This window comes from Scaptodrosophila lebanonensis, unplaced genomic scaffold (genome assembly GCF_003285725.1).
Source record: "Scaptodrosophila lebanonensis strain 11010-0011.00,11010-0021.00 unplaced genomic scaffold, SlebRS2 tig00001463-arrow-arrow-pilon, whole genome shotgun sequence".
NCBI classification, from domain to species: domain Eukaryota; kingdom Metazoa; phylum Arthropoda; class Insecta; order Diptera; family Drosophilidae; genus Scaptodrosophila; species Scaptodrosophila lebanonensis.
This window is the reverse complement of record NW_022060768.1, coordinates 1-15000: the sequence shown is the minus strand read 5'-3', so window position 1 is coordinate 15000 and position 15000 is coordinate 1.

Here is a 15000-nt window from a genome sequence, read left to right as displayed (position 1 = left end):
TTTCTTCTTTTAAATGAATTTTAATGGGTAGTTGTGTTCTCATTTCACATAAAATATATATACTATATGTATTAAATATATTAGAAATTTTAACACATTTCTAATAAATGAAAATATATTTATATTTATACAACCTCAACTCATATGGGACTACCCCCTGAATTTAAGCATATTAATTAGGGGAGGAAAAGAAACTAACAAGGATTTTCTTAGTAGCGGCGAGCGAAAAGAAAACAGTTCAGCACTAAGTCACTTTGTCTATATGGCAAATGTGAGATGCAGTGTATGGAACATCTATATTCTAGTATGAGAAATTAACGATTTAAGTCCTTCTTAAATGAGGCCATTTACCCATAGAGGGTGCCAGGCCCGTATAACGTTAATGATTACTAGATGATGATTTCCAAAGAGTCGTGTTGCTTGATAGTGCAGCACTAAGTGGGTGGTAAACTCCATCTAAAACTAAATATAACCATGAGACCGATAGTAAACAAGTACCGTGAGGGAAAGTTGAAAAGAACTCTGAATAGAGAGTTAAATAGTACGTGAAACTGCTTAGAGGTTAAGCCCGATGAACCTGAATATCCATTATGGGAAATTCATCATTATAATTATAATATTTAATAAATATTATTAATAATAGTGTGCATTTTTCCCATATAAGGACATTGTAATCTATTAGCATATACAAAAATTTATCATAAAATATGGCTTATAGTTTATTCAAATTATTATGGCTTGCCCATTGATAACATAGAATAAATGTCATTAAATTTGATAAAGTGCTGATAGATTGATATGAAATACAGTGTGTTAATTTTTCGAAATTATATAATGATATTTATATCTATGATATTTATATTTATTATAGGCACTTGTATGATTAACAATGCGAAAGATTCAGGATACCTTCGGGACCCGTCTTGAAACACGGACCAAGGAGTCTAACATATATGCAAGTCATTGGGATTTATTTTATAAACCTAATGGCGTAATTAACTTGACTACCAATACAAATGGGATTAGTTTTTAAATTATTTTATATAGTTTATTAATTCAATCCCGGGGCGCTCTATATAGTTATGTATAATAATATTTATATTATTTATACCTCTAACTGGAACGTACCTTGAGCATATATGCTGTGACCCGAAAGATGGTGAACTATACTTGATCAGGTTGAAGTCAGGGGAAACCCTGATGGAAGACCGAAACAGTTCTGACGTGCAAATCGATTGTCAGAATTGAGTATAGGGGCGAAAGACCAATCGAACCATCTAGTAGCTGGTTCCTTCCGAAGTTTCCCTCAGGATAGCTGGTGCATTTATATATTGCATAAAATAATCTTATCTGGTAAAGCGAATGATTAGAGGCCTTAGGGTCGAAACGATCTTAACCTATTCTCAAACTTTAAATGGGTAAGAACCTTAACTTTCTTGAAATGAAGTTTAAGGTTATGATATAATGTGCCCAGTGGGCCACTTTTGGTAAGCAGAACTGGCGCTGTGGGATGAACCAAACGTAATGTTACGGTGCCCAAATTAACAACTCATGCAGATACCATGAAAGGCGTTGGTTGCTTAAAACAGCAGGACGGTGGACATGGAAGTCGTAATCCGCTAAGGAGTGTGTAACAACTCACCTGCCGAAGCAACTAGCCCTTAAAATGGATGGCGCTTAAGTTGTATACCTATACATTACCGCTAAAGTAAATGATTCATATTTATATAAAAATATAAATTTTGAAACTTTAGTGAGTAGGAAGGTACAATGGTGTGCGTAGAAGTGTTTGGCGTAAGCCTGCATGGAGCCGCCATTGGTACAGATCTTGGTGGTAGTAGCAAATAATCGAATGAGACCTTGGAGGACTGAAGTGGAGAAGGGTTTCGTGTGAACAGTGGTTGATCACGAGTTAGTCGGTCCTAAGTTCAAGGCGAAAGCCGAAAATTTTCAAGTAAAAATATATATATATATACACAACATACATATTATTATTGATACACTTGAATAATTTTGAACGAAAGGGAATACGGTTCCAATTCCGTAACCTGTTGAGTATCCGTTTGTTATTAAATATGGGCCTTGTGCTCATCCTGGCAACAGGAACGACCATAAAGAAGCCGTCGAGAGATATCGGAAGAGTTTTCTTTTCTGTTTTATAGCCGTACTACCATGGAAGTCTTTCGCAGAGAGATATGGTAGATGGGCTAGAAGAGCATGACATATACTGTTGTGTCGATATTTTCTCCTCGGACCTTGAAAATTTATGGTGGGGACACGCAAACTTCTCAACAGGCCGTACCAATATCCGCAGCTGGTCTCCAAGGTGAAGAGTCTCTAGTCGATGGAATAATGTAGGTAAGGGAAGTCGGCAAATTAGATCCGTAACTTCGGGATAAGGATTGGCTCTGAAGATTGAGATAATCGGGCTTGATTGGGAAACAATAACATGGTTTATGTTCTCGTTCTGGGTAAATAGAATTTCGATTATTTTTAATGATCGTCATTTGTTCCCCGGATTGTTAGTTACGTAGCCAATTGTGGAACTTTCTTGCTAAAATTTTTAAGAATACTAATCTGGAGGGGTTAAACCTTTCAGTTTTAGCTCTTTTAAATTATAACGATTATCAATTAACAATCAATTCAGAACTGGCACGGACTTGGGGAATCCGACTGTCTAATTAAAACAAAGCATTGTGATGGCCCTAGCGGGTGTTGACACAATGTGATTTCTGCCCAGTGCTCTGAATGTCAACGTGAAGAAATTCAAGTAAGCGCGGGTCAACGGCGGGAGTAACTATGACTCTCTTAAGGTAGCCAAATGCCTCGTCATCTAATTAGTGACGCGCATGAATGGATTAACGAGATTCCTACTGTCCCTATCTACTCAGTTTGCTTTTGACAGTCGTCGCGAGTAGACCTGCTACGAAAGTGCGCGCATCGATCGTATAGTAAGTTTTGCTCAGCAAAAACGGTAAATCGTACGGTAAATCATACGGTAAATCGTTCTGTGAAATCGTTCTGCGAAATACACACACAAACAAGTTGTTTACTACAAATTGTAGTAAACAAGTGGATTAAGCGCTGAAATTGCGGTAAATTTCAATAAGGCGCCATACATATATACATACAGTGCTCAGTGCCAAGGTCAGACTAAAAGCTTGTACACATACTTGTGCCAGTATACCAGTGTGTTAGTGCGTGTAGCTTTGTAAGCTCATCTAGCTTACAAAAGCCATCGCCAGGGGGCGCGTTAAGCCCAATAGACATTAAAAGCTGCAATAGAGAGCTTTGGAGCTTTTGAGCTTTGGGTTCGATCTTTGCGATCTTTTCGATCTTTGCGATCTTTTCGATCTTTGCGATCTTTTCGATCTTTTCGATCTTTGCGATCTTTTCGATCTTTGCGATCTTTTCGATCTTTTCGATCTTTGCGATCTTTTCGATCTTTTCGATCTTTGCGATCTTTTCGATCTTTGCGATCTTTTCGATCTTTTCGATCTTTTGTTCTGGTTAGTGCACCAGCTTTATTCTAGGTGAGTGTCTTTGCTCACTTAAGCAGTTTAAAATGGAGGAGAATGGGCCTAAGGGCCGTGCTGCTTTACAAAGCGAGGACGGCGATACCAGTGCCATGGAGTTTTCCGATGCTTCGGTAGGCAGTATCAAACGTGTCAAACGCTCCAAGGAGGGCAAAAAGAAGCGTGAAGCCGCGGGGCCGCTAAGCCCGATTGCCAATGAAGCCGCATTGGCGAAGAGGCATTGTGACAACAATAGCGCTGCCCAATCTGAAGCTGAGTTTGTGTTCAGTAAGCCCATGCCTGTCCCTGTCCAGTCCGTTATTGCCGAATCCGTCCCAGCACCCACCCCAGCTGCCACCAAAACCGCTGCCGCTCAGAATCAAGCCGAAGAATGTAAAGCGTGTGAAATAGTCGAAAAAGGGTATCCGGCGATCCTCGCGGAGATATCCAAAGTTCAACTAAGCGTCAACGAAGCGATTGCCAAGGCCGGAATTGGTCACGAGCCCACCATGGCCATTTACAGGGCCATTAAAAAGTACGACGAACTCATCTTATCTCTTTCCGTGAGAAACGCAGTTTTGGAAAGCAGATGCCAGGTAATGCCCCAAATGAAGCCCTCTGCTGTCCCACCCGTTAGCCCTCCATATACTGTTGCGACAATGACTGCTCCCACCCCTACTGCCCCTGGTGTACGTATGGCACACGTTAAACCAGTGCCCCAATCCTACGCAGCAGTTGTCTCTTGCGATGATCCCAATGTATCAATTGCGGAGAAGATTAAAACGGAGATTTTACAAACAGCGGGAGTACGAGTGCAAGGAATAAAAGAGCTGAAGAACGGTAAAGTTCTCTTGAGTATGCCGACTCCCGGAGAATGTAACAAAATTGTTAATAACAAGAAGTTCAAGGAGATCGGACTGGAAGTGGAGAAAAACAAAGGGATCAGACCCAAGATAACTGTATTTAGTGTGGACACAACACTGACGCCTGAGGTATTCATGGAGGAGCTCTATGACAAAAACTTTAAAGATGACTTCACTCGGGGTGCCTTCCAAAAGGCCGTACACCTGGAGACGAAGCCATGGACGAATGAAAACGGCAACAACATCAACCTGACGCTTGAAATGGACGAGAAATCGCTGGCTATAGTGGAAAAATGGGGTCATATCTACATCAAGTGGATGTCATACCGTTTCCGGCCCATCGTGCGCACCTATGCTTGCCATAGGTGTGTCAGCTTTGACCATAAGGTGGCCCAGTGTCGCTTCAAGACCGATGTGTGCCGCCAGTGCGGCCAAGAGGGACACACTGCAGCCAAGTGCAACACTGCGGCGGACTGCCGTAATTGTAGATTCAAGGGGCTACCCTCGGGGCATCTAATGCTGTCCGAAACCTGCCCGATATACGCAACGGTGCTAGCAAGGGTGCAAGCTAGACATTAATCATGTTTAGTGTCCTTCAGGCAAATTGTGGGAGATGCAGCGACGCAACAATAGAGTGTGGGGTTAGGATAAGGAATTCTGGATACACCTTCGCTCTGATCCAGGAACCTTATGTTAGCCCCCACTTGGATCGCGTTACTGGACTGCCATCCAGTATGCGTGTCTACACAGACAGGAGGAAGAAGGCGGCCATCGTTGTGGATGACCCTGATGTCGTGTGCGTCCAAATGGAGGACCTTACAACGGACCTTGGGGTATGCGTGAGAGTGACGGGTGGCTTTGGCACAGTCTACCTGTCCTCCGTATACTGCCAATTTGGAGCGGATATTGAGCCGTATCTAGGCTACTTGGATGCAGTGTTGTTGCGCGCTAGCAACACGCCTGCCATCCTCGGACTTGACGCGAACGCAGTATCCCCCCTGTGGTTTAGCAAAGTCTCTGATGCGAATCAGGGACATTTAAACCAACAGCGGGGTGAGCTGCTGGCTGAGTGGATCACGGGGAGTAGTGCTGGAGCGCTTAATGAATACAGCGAGGTATTCACCTTCGATGGACCGAACGGGAGGAGCGACATTGACGTCACAATTGCCAACGACGCAGCATTGGTATGGGCTGCATACCAATGGAGAGTGGACGAGTGGGTCCTGAGTGACCACAACAGAATCTCTGTTGTGGTGACACCTGGACCCCAGAACGCAGTTGAGAGTACCATTACTCCTGTGCCGTCCTGGAATCTCGCGAGAGCGCGTTGGCGATTGTTCGATGAGGAGGTCATCGGAGGAGCGGAGGCGATTTCGGCGGATGCACCGATGGATGAACAGGTAGCGGCCCTACGGTCTGTCGTACACCATGCGTGCGACAGGGCGATAGGACGCCGTGAGACGAGCACAGTTCGGAGAGTGAACTGGTGGACGGCCGAGTTGGACGACATGCGCCGACGGGTGAGGAGAGTGCGACGCCGAAGGCAGTATGCGCGTCGTCATCACACCGATGACGAGCGGCTTCTTGCTACTGAGCTGAGGATTGCCTTGGCTCAGTACAAGAAGCAAATACTGAAGGCGAAGGAGGATGACTGGCGGCGTTTTGTGCAGGAGCACAGGGACGACCCGTGGGGCCATGTATACCGGATCTGCAATAACAGACGCAGAGGAAACGCCGAGATAGGGTCGCTTCGGGCCAATGGCGAGACAGTCGTTTCGTGGAACGACTGTGCGCGAGTGCTCCTCCGCAACTTTTTCCCAGTTGCGGAGTCCAGAGCTCCCATAGCCATTGCCGAAGTTGCCCCTCCAGCTCTCGAGGTTTCGGAGGTGTCTGCATGTATTGCACGGTTGAGGAGCAGGCGATCGCCAGGATTGGATGGGATCACTGGAGCGGTTGCAAAGGCGGTCTGGAGAGCTATCCCCCAGCACTTGGCAGCGTTGTATTCCCGCTGTTTAGCAAGTGGATACTTCCCGGAAGAGTGGAAGCGGCCACGTGTGGTCGCTTTGCTCAAAGGGCCTGATGGGAACAGGAACGATCCTGCTTCCTATCGAGGTATCTGCTTGCTGCCGGTGTTCGGTAAAGTGCTGGAGGCGATCATGGTGGACCGTCTCAAGGAGGCAGTGCCGGAAGGCTGCAGATGGCAATTCGGCTTCAAACCTGGACGCTGCGTGGAGGACGCGTGGAGGCACGTGACAAGCACGGTCGCGGCCAGCCCGGCCCGATACGTGCTTGGATTATTCGTGGACTTCAAAGGAGCCTTCGACCACTTGGAGTGGAGTTACGTAATGCGCCGATTGGACGACGCGGGATGCCGAGAAATTAGCTTGTGGCAGAGCTATTTTTCTGGCAGGAGCGCGTCCATGCTGAGCAATTGCGGAGAGGAGACTGTGTCGGTAACTCGAGGTTGCCCACAGGGGTCCATTAGCGGTCCATATATTTGGAATTTGGCTATGGACGTGTTGCTGAGGAGGCTGGAGCAGGAGTGCACCTTCAGCGCTTATGCTGATGACCTGCTCATCCTCGTGGAGGCGAACGCGAGACGTGCGTTGGAAGAGGAGAGCGAGCGGCTGATGAGCATCGTCGGAGAGTGGGGTGCCGAAGCAGGCGTTTCGGTATCCACCACTAAGACACACATCATGCTGCTGAAGGGTACTTTGGCACGCAGCAGACCTCCCTGGGTACGTTACCGGGGGATGGCTCTGCCGTACGTGCCCTGCACAAAGTACCTGGGCATTATGGTCGGCGAGCGGATGAGCTTTATGCCGCACATAGTGTCCCTACGCGGGAAGATGCTGGGCGTCGCGGGAAGACTGGCGCGAGTGCTGCGCGTGGACTGGGGCCTCAGTCCGGAGGCCAAGAGAACCATCTATGCGGGCCTGATGATACCGTGCGCACTGTTTGGTGCGTCGGTATGGTACCGACAGGCAGGGCAGGTTGCGCCCAAGAGGCGCCTCATGTCCTGCCAGAGAGTGACACTACTGGCAACACTGCCAGTGTGTCGCACAGTCTCGACGGTCGCGCTACAGGTGCTGGCAGGAGCCGCACCGTTTGACTTGGTTGCCAAGCAATTGGCAATCATGTTCAAACTGCGCAAGGGCTACCCGCTGGAGGAGGGAGAGTGGCTGCACGGCCAGGACTTGGCGGACGTGGATAAGAGGCAGAGGAAGGCGCTGCTAGACGAATGCCTGCTACGTGAGTGGCAGCTCCGATGGGATGACGACGGTGAGTGCGGGCGCACGACCCATCGTTTTTTCCCAGACGCAGGCTTCGTCTACAGTCGCAGGAGCTTCAGGTTCAGCCTGCGTGCTGGATTCCTGATGACGGGACATGGCTCGATGAACGAGTTTCTGCACAGGAGAGGCATCGCCGACGCGCCTGCATGCTCATGCGGCGCTGAGGAGGAGGATTGGCTGCACATCTTGTGTGTATGCCCGCTGTACGCGGATCTTCGTGACCTCGCAGGACTTGGGATCGAGTTGAGGAGCGGCATCTGGAGGGTGTCTGGTGTGACGGAGACGCCAGAGAGGATGCAGAGGCTGGAGGCGTTCGCTGACGCTGTGTTCGCACGGCGTCGGCAACGTGATGAACAGCCGGTGAACATTGGGCTGCCAGTCCCGGGCTAAAATCAGCCAAAACTGGCACCTCCCCCGTGTGATGGCGGGGCTTAGAATACCATCTCAGCGGTCACGGCTTGTCGTATGAGGCGACTGATGTGGCAAAAAGCTGGTTAACCCATCCGTGCTGTCGGGCAAAAGGGCCAGGGCTCACCGAGTCCTACTCATGCCGCTGTTCAGGGCGGTATGAGTTGAAGTTTCGGTACTACGGGTTGGGGAGTTCTCCAAGGGCTCCCCATTGAGGTAGGCCCCCTTGTGGGAGTATCGTAGTGGCTGTGGTTGTCACCTACATCGCGGGTAGAGTATTGGCTTCGGCCTTTATTCGGCGTGGAGTTGCGTTTTCCAACCGGGCGCTGCGACCCTGAGAGCAGCAGAGGTGTTTAGATGCACTTCGCCTCCCATCCAAGAGGGGGATATATGCCCGACAAGCATATATCCCGAATTGGTACTGGCGAAGCTCCCACTGTATTTGCTGGTGGTTGTTAGCTGGGGCGACTGGTTTGGCGCATCGTACCAAAACCCGTGCACTGTAGTCGGTCTTGTGTACATACACACTGTGAATGCAGTGTGTATGCACACTTGTCTGACTTGAGTGTTGTGGTAGTAAACCCTTTGTAGTGGTACACGCCACATAAAACAAATCCCGGAGAGATCCGTGACGAATGTCCCTATCTACTATCTAGCGAAACCACAGCCAAGGGAACGGGCTTGGAATAATTAGCGGGGAAAGAAGACCCTTTTGAGCTTGACTCTAATCTGGCAGTGTAAGGAGACATAAGAGGTGTAGAATAAGTGGGAGATATTAGATTTCGGTTTAGTATCGCCAATGAAATACCACTACTCTTATTGTTTCCTTACTTACTTGATTAAATGGAACGTGTATCATTTCCTAGCCATTATACGGATATATTTTTATATATCTTATGGTATTGGGTTTTGATGCAAGCTTCTTGATCAAAGTATCATGAGTTTGTTATATAATTGCAAACAAATTCTAATAATGAGAGGATGCGCATTTATGTGTATTTTCAATTTATGAATTTGGTATAACTCCAATTACTCCGGTATGATCCAATTCAAGGACATTGCCAGGTAGGGAGTTTGACTGGGGCGGTACATCTCTCAAATAATAACGGAGGTGTCCCAAGGCCAGCTCAGTGCGGACAGAAACCACACATAGAGCAAAAGGGCAAAAGCTGACTTGATCTCGGTGTCCAGTACACACAGGGACAGCAAAAGCTCGGCCTATCGATCCTTTTGGTTTAAAGAGTTTTTAACAAGAGGTGTCAGAAAAGTTACCATAGGGATAACTGGCTTGTGGCGGCCAAGCGTTCATAGCGACGTCGCTTTTTGATCCTTCGATGTCGGCTCTTCCTATCATTGTGAAGCAAAATTCACCAAGCGTTGGATTGTTCACCCATGCAAGGGAACGTGAGCTGGGTTTAGACCGTCGTGAGACAGGTTAGTTTTACCCTACTAATGACAAAAACGTTGTTGCGACAGCATTCCTGCGTAGTACGAGAGGAACCGCAGGTACGGACCTATGGCACAATACTTGTTCGAGCGAACAGTGGTATGACGCTACGTCCGTTGGATTATGCCTGAACGCCTCTAAGGTCGTATCCGTGCTGGACTGCAATGATAAAAATGGGGCAATTTGCATTGTATGGCTTCTAAATCATTAAAAGTTTATATGCATTTATAAACGACAATGAATATGTGATGCCAATGTTATGAGTAACATAGTTAACTTTGGAGGATCTTCGATCACCTGGTGCCAATGCTAGTTACTTATTAAAACATTATTTAATACAATGACAAAGCCTAGAATCAATTGTAAACGACTTTTGTAACGGGCAAGGTGTTGTAAGTGGTTGAGCAGCTGCCATACTGCGATCCACTGAAGCTTATCCTTTGCTTGATGATTCGACGATATATATAATATGTTTATATATAAAAATATACGACTTCGCAATGGTTTTGTACATTGTGCATGTAGTATATATAATAATATATAATATATATATATAGAGTCAATCGAGAATCATCAATAATGGTAGCCGGTGTTTCACTCACTGTTGGTGGTGGTGTGTGTATTCATTAAGGCCTGCCATTATTATTAATTATTATTATTTTTTTTTTATATATATTTAACCTATATATATTATAACCACCCACCTATATACTACAAAATAATATACATAATGGTGTCCCTATGTATAAAATTAATATATACTTGTCTCTTTGAGCATGCGAAAAATCTTAAGTATATAATAACTCTATGTATATCACTTTGGAATGTGTACATAGAGTATCAGAAATGTTATAAACAAGAACGCGCATGCCAATTACTATATTCTAGTATAGTATTGGCTCGTGTAAATATATAATATATACAAGTCAATATATACTTGCCCCTTGGAGCATATGCGAAAAGTCTTAAGTATATATGTATCACTATGAAATGTGTACATAAGTATATCAGAAATGTTACAAACAAGCACACCCGCACGCCAATTTTACTATATTATAGTATTGGCATGTGTAAATATATACTTGCCCTTGACTTGAGCTTATGCGAAAAGTCTTAAGTATATAATAACTCTATGTATCACTATGGAATGTGTACATAGTATATCAGAAATGTTACAAACAAGCACACCCGCACGCCAATTTTACTATATTATAGTATTGGCATGCATAAATATATACTTGCCCTTGACTTGAGCATATGCGAAAAGTCTTAAATATATAATAACTCTATGTATCACTATGGAATGTGTACATAGTATATCAGAAATGTTACAAACAAGCACACCCGCACGCCAATTTTACTATATTATAGTATTGGCATGTGTAAATATATACTTGCCCTTGACTTGAGCTTATGCGAAAAGTCTTAAATATATAATAACTCTATGTATCACTATGGAATGTGTACATAGTATATCAGAAATGTTACAAACAAGCACACCCGCACGCCAATTTTACTATATTATAGTATTGGCATGCATAAATATATACTTGCCCTTGACTTGAGCATATGCGAAAAGTCTTAAGTATATAATAACGCTATGTATCACTTTGGAATGTGTGTACATAGAGTATCAGAAATGTTATAAACAAGAACCCGCATGCCAATTACTATATTCTATAGTATTGGCGTGTAAATATATAAATGTACATACAAAGTATGCATTATTAAGGAATACAAATGTTTCTTACTAAAGTCTGGTGGAATTTAAAGTAAGCCCATATATACAAATGGTGTCCCAAGGTATTATAATAAATATAGTGTGTTTATTCATAATAAACACACTATAAGTGTATTTATGTTTGGTTTGGAGGTGCATAAATACATATAATATATATGGGTTTTACTAAAGTCTGGTGGAATTTAAAGTAAGCCCATATATACAAATGGTGTCCCAAGGTATTATAATAAATATAGTGTGTTTATTCATTATAAACACACTATATATGAAGTAACCCATGTGTTAAAATAAATATAGTGTGTTTATTAATAATAAACACACTATATATGAAGTAACCCATGCATTAAAATACAGTGTGTTTATTCCAAATAAACACACTATAAACGTATTTAACCTATAGAGGTAAATGTCATTTTAGTCATATATTTTATATAAAATGCTACCGCATAAAGAAATAGTGGCACAAAACACCTATAGAGTCAGTGGTGTTCTCGCACCATGAAGAAAAATTTTCCTTCATAATATATACAAGTGTTTGTTCAAGCAACAGACACCATGTATATATAGGTGTTTTGTGCCACTACTTCTTTATGCTGTAGCATTTTATATGAAATGTATTACTAAAATAACATGCATTTGTATAGTTAAAATAAATATAGTGTGTTTATTCAAAATAAACACACTACATATGAAGTAGCTCATGCATTAAAATAAATATAGTGTGTTTATTCATAATAAACACACTATATATGAAATAACCTATGCATTAAAATATAGTGTGTTTATTCATTATAAACACACTATATATGAAGTAACCCATGTGTTAAAATAAATATAGTGTGTTTATTCCAAATAAACACACTATAAATGTATTTATGTTTGGTTTGGAGGTGCATAAATACATGTTGAATTTAGTGGTACATTTTGAAAAAATGCTACCGCAGATAGAAGTAGTGGCACAAAACATACTTGTGGAGTGTGCTTCTGCACGAAGAAGTAAAATTACTTTTTCATATAAATTAATGTAGTGGCGGCATTAATAGTGCAGATGCATTTAGTATAGAATATATATGGGTTTTACTATAGTCTGGTTGAATTTAAAGTAAGCCCATATATAAAAATGGTGTCCCAAGGTATTAAAATAAATATAGTGTGTTTATTCATAATAAACACACTATAAATGTATTTATGTTTGGAGGTGCATAAAATACATATAATATATATGGGTTTTACTAAAGTCTGGTGGAATTTAAAGTAAGCCCATATATACAAATGGTGTCCCAAGGTATTAAAATAAATATAGTGTGTTTATTCGTAATAAACACACTATAAATGTATTTATGTTTGGTTATGGAGGTGCATAAATACATGTTGAATTTAGTGGTACATTTTGAAAAAATGCTACCGCAGATAGAAGTAGTGGCACAAAACATACTTGTGGAGTGTGCTTCTGCACGAAGAAGTAAAATTACTTTTTCATATAAATTAATGTAGTGGCGGCATTAATAGTGCAGATGCATTTAGTATAGAATATATATGGGTTTTACTATAGTCTGGTTGAATTTAAAGTAAGCCCATATATAAAAATGGTGTCCCAAGGTATTAAAATAAATATAGTGTGTTTATTCATAATAAACACACTATAAATGTATTTATGTTTGGAGGTGCATAAAATACATATAATATATATGGGTTTTACTAAAGTCTGGTGGAATTTAAAGTAAGCCCATATATACAAATGGTGTCCCAAGGTATTAAAATAAATATAGTGTGTTTATTCGTAATAAACACACTATAAATGTATTTATGTTTGGTTATGGAGGTGCATAAATACATGTTGAATTTAGTGGTACATTTTGAAAAAATGCTACTGCAGATTAGAAGTAGTGGCACAAAACATACTTGTGGAGTGTGCTTCTGCACGAAGAAGTAAAATTACTTTTTCATATAAATTAATGTAGTGGCGGCATTAATAGTGCAGATGCATTTAGTATAGAATATATATGGGTTTTACTATAGTCTGGTTGAATTTAAAGTAAGCCCATATATAAAAATGGTGTCCCAAGGTATTAAAATAAATATAGTGTGTTTATTCATAATAAACACACTATAAATGTATTTATGTTTGGAGGTGCATAAAATACATATAATATATATGGGTTTACTAAAGTCTGGTGGAATTTAAAGTAAGCCCATATATACAAATGGTGTCCCAAGGTATTAAAATAAATATAGTGTGTTTATTCGTAATAAACACACTATAAATGTATTTATGTTTGGTTATGGAGGTGCATAAATACATGTTGAATTTAGTGGTACATTTTGAAAAAATGCTACTGCAGATAGAAGTAGTGGCACAAAACTACTTCATGGAGTTAGCATCAGCACGAAGTAAAATTACTTCATATAATATTTAATGAACTGGGGCAATCATTAAAATAATAGTGCTTATAGAGATGCGGTTGACGAATTATAATATGGCAGCAACATATAAATAAAATAGACACATCAGTATAATAATATATAGTGGAGAAGCTTGATTCTATTATAGTAAATATTTTTTATTATAATAGAAGGCTTGATAATTTAGTGGTATAGTTTTGAAAAAAAGGTGTCACATAAAGAAGTAGTGGCACAAAAACTACTTCATGGAGTTAGCATCAGCACGAAGTAAATTACTTCATATAATATTTAATGAACTGGGGGCATCATTAAAAATATAGTGCTTATAGAGATGCGGTTGACGAATTATAATATGGCAGCAACACATAAATAAATAGACACATCAGTATAATAATATATAGTGGAGAAGCTTGATTCTATTATAGTAAATATGTTTTTTTATTATAATATGAAGGCTTGATAAGTTTAGTGGTATATTTTGAAAAAAATGTGTCACATAAAGAAATAGTGGCACAAAACTACTTCATATGGCAAAGAGAAATCAATGATTCAAATAAATCCTGTATATTCGTAGCGTAATATACATAAAGATAGTTGTAATATTTATACTTCTATCGTTAATTTTACTATGTATATGGTTCTTTCGTATCGACAGTTGGTTCCTTTTTATGGTTCATTAGCGACTCGGTCGTTAGAATCCCTCTATACAGAAAACGATATTTGGGAGTAGGAAAAACCAAACAAGTCCGACCTGGTTGCCCTATATCGTTAATTAGTCGGGTGTGATACATTAACGACTATGTTCTTAATGAGTTTTTGATATACTATAGGTGTATAAAATTATACACAATTAATATAGTGTACAAAGACAGAAACACAGTACACATGTATTTATACATGTGTAAATTTTTATATAGTTATTGGGGAGGCTATTTATATAAAATGAAAAATTAATAGTTATAACTTGTTATGACTTATTAATAAAAAAAAGTATTTGCGCTATATAAAATAGCGTTAAATAACAAAATGAACAAACAAACAAAAGACACATTATTTGTGTATATATTTTTAATATGTACGCAAAAAATAGTGTGTTATATGTTTGTATGTATATTTCTCCTACCCTAGCTCATCGCGAGTGAAGATGGGTAGAGTTATATATAATAACACACACACATAATATATGAAATTATAAATTTCATATTCAAAATGAATTAATTTATTTAATTCATACTAATAAATGTTACAAGCACACAAATATTTTCAGAAAGTGAAAATATAAAATATTTTTGAACGAAATGTTACATATTATTATAGATTAGTCTATAAA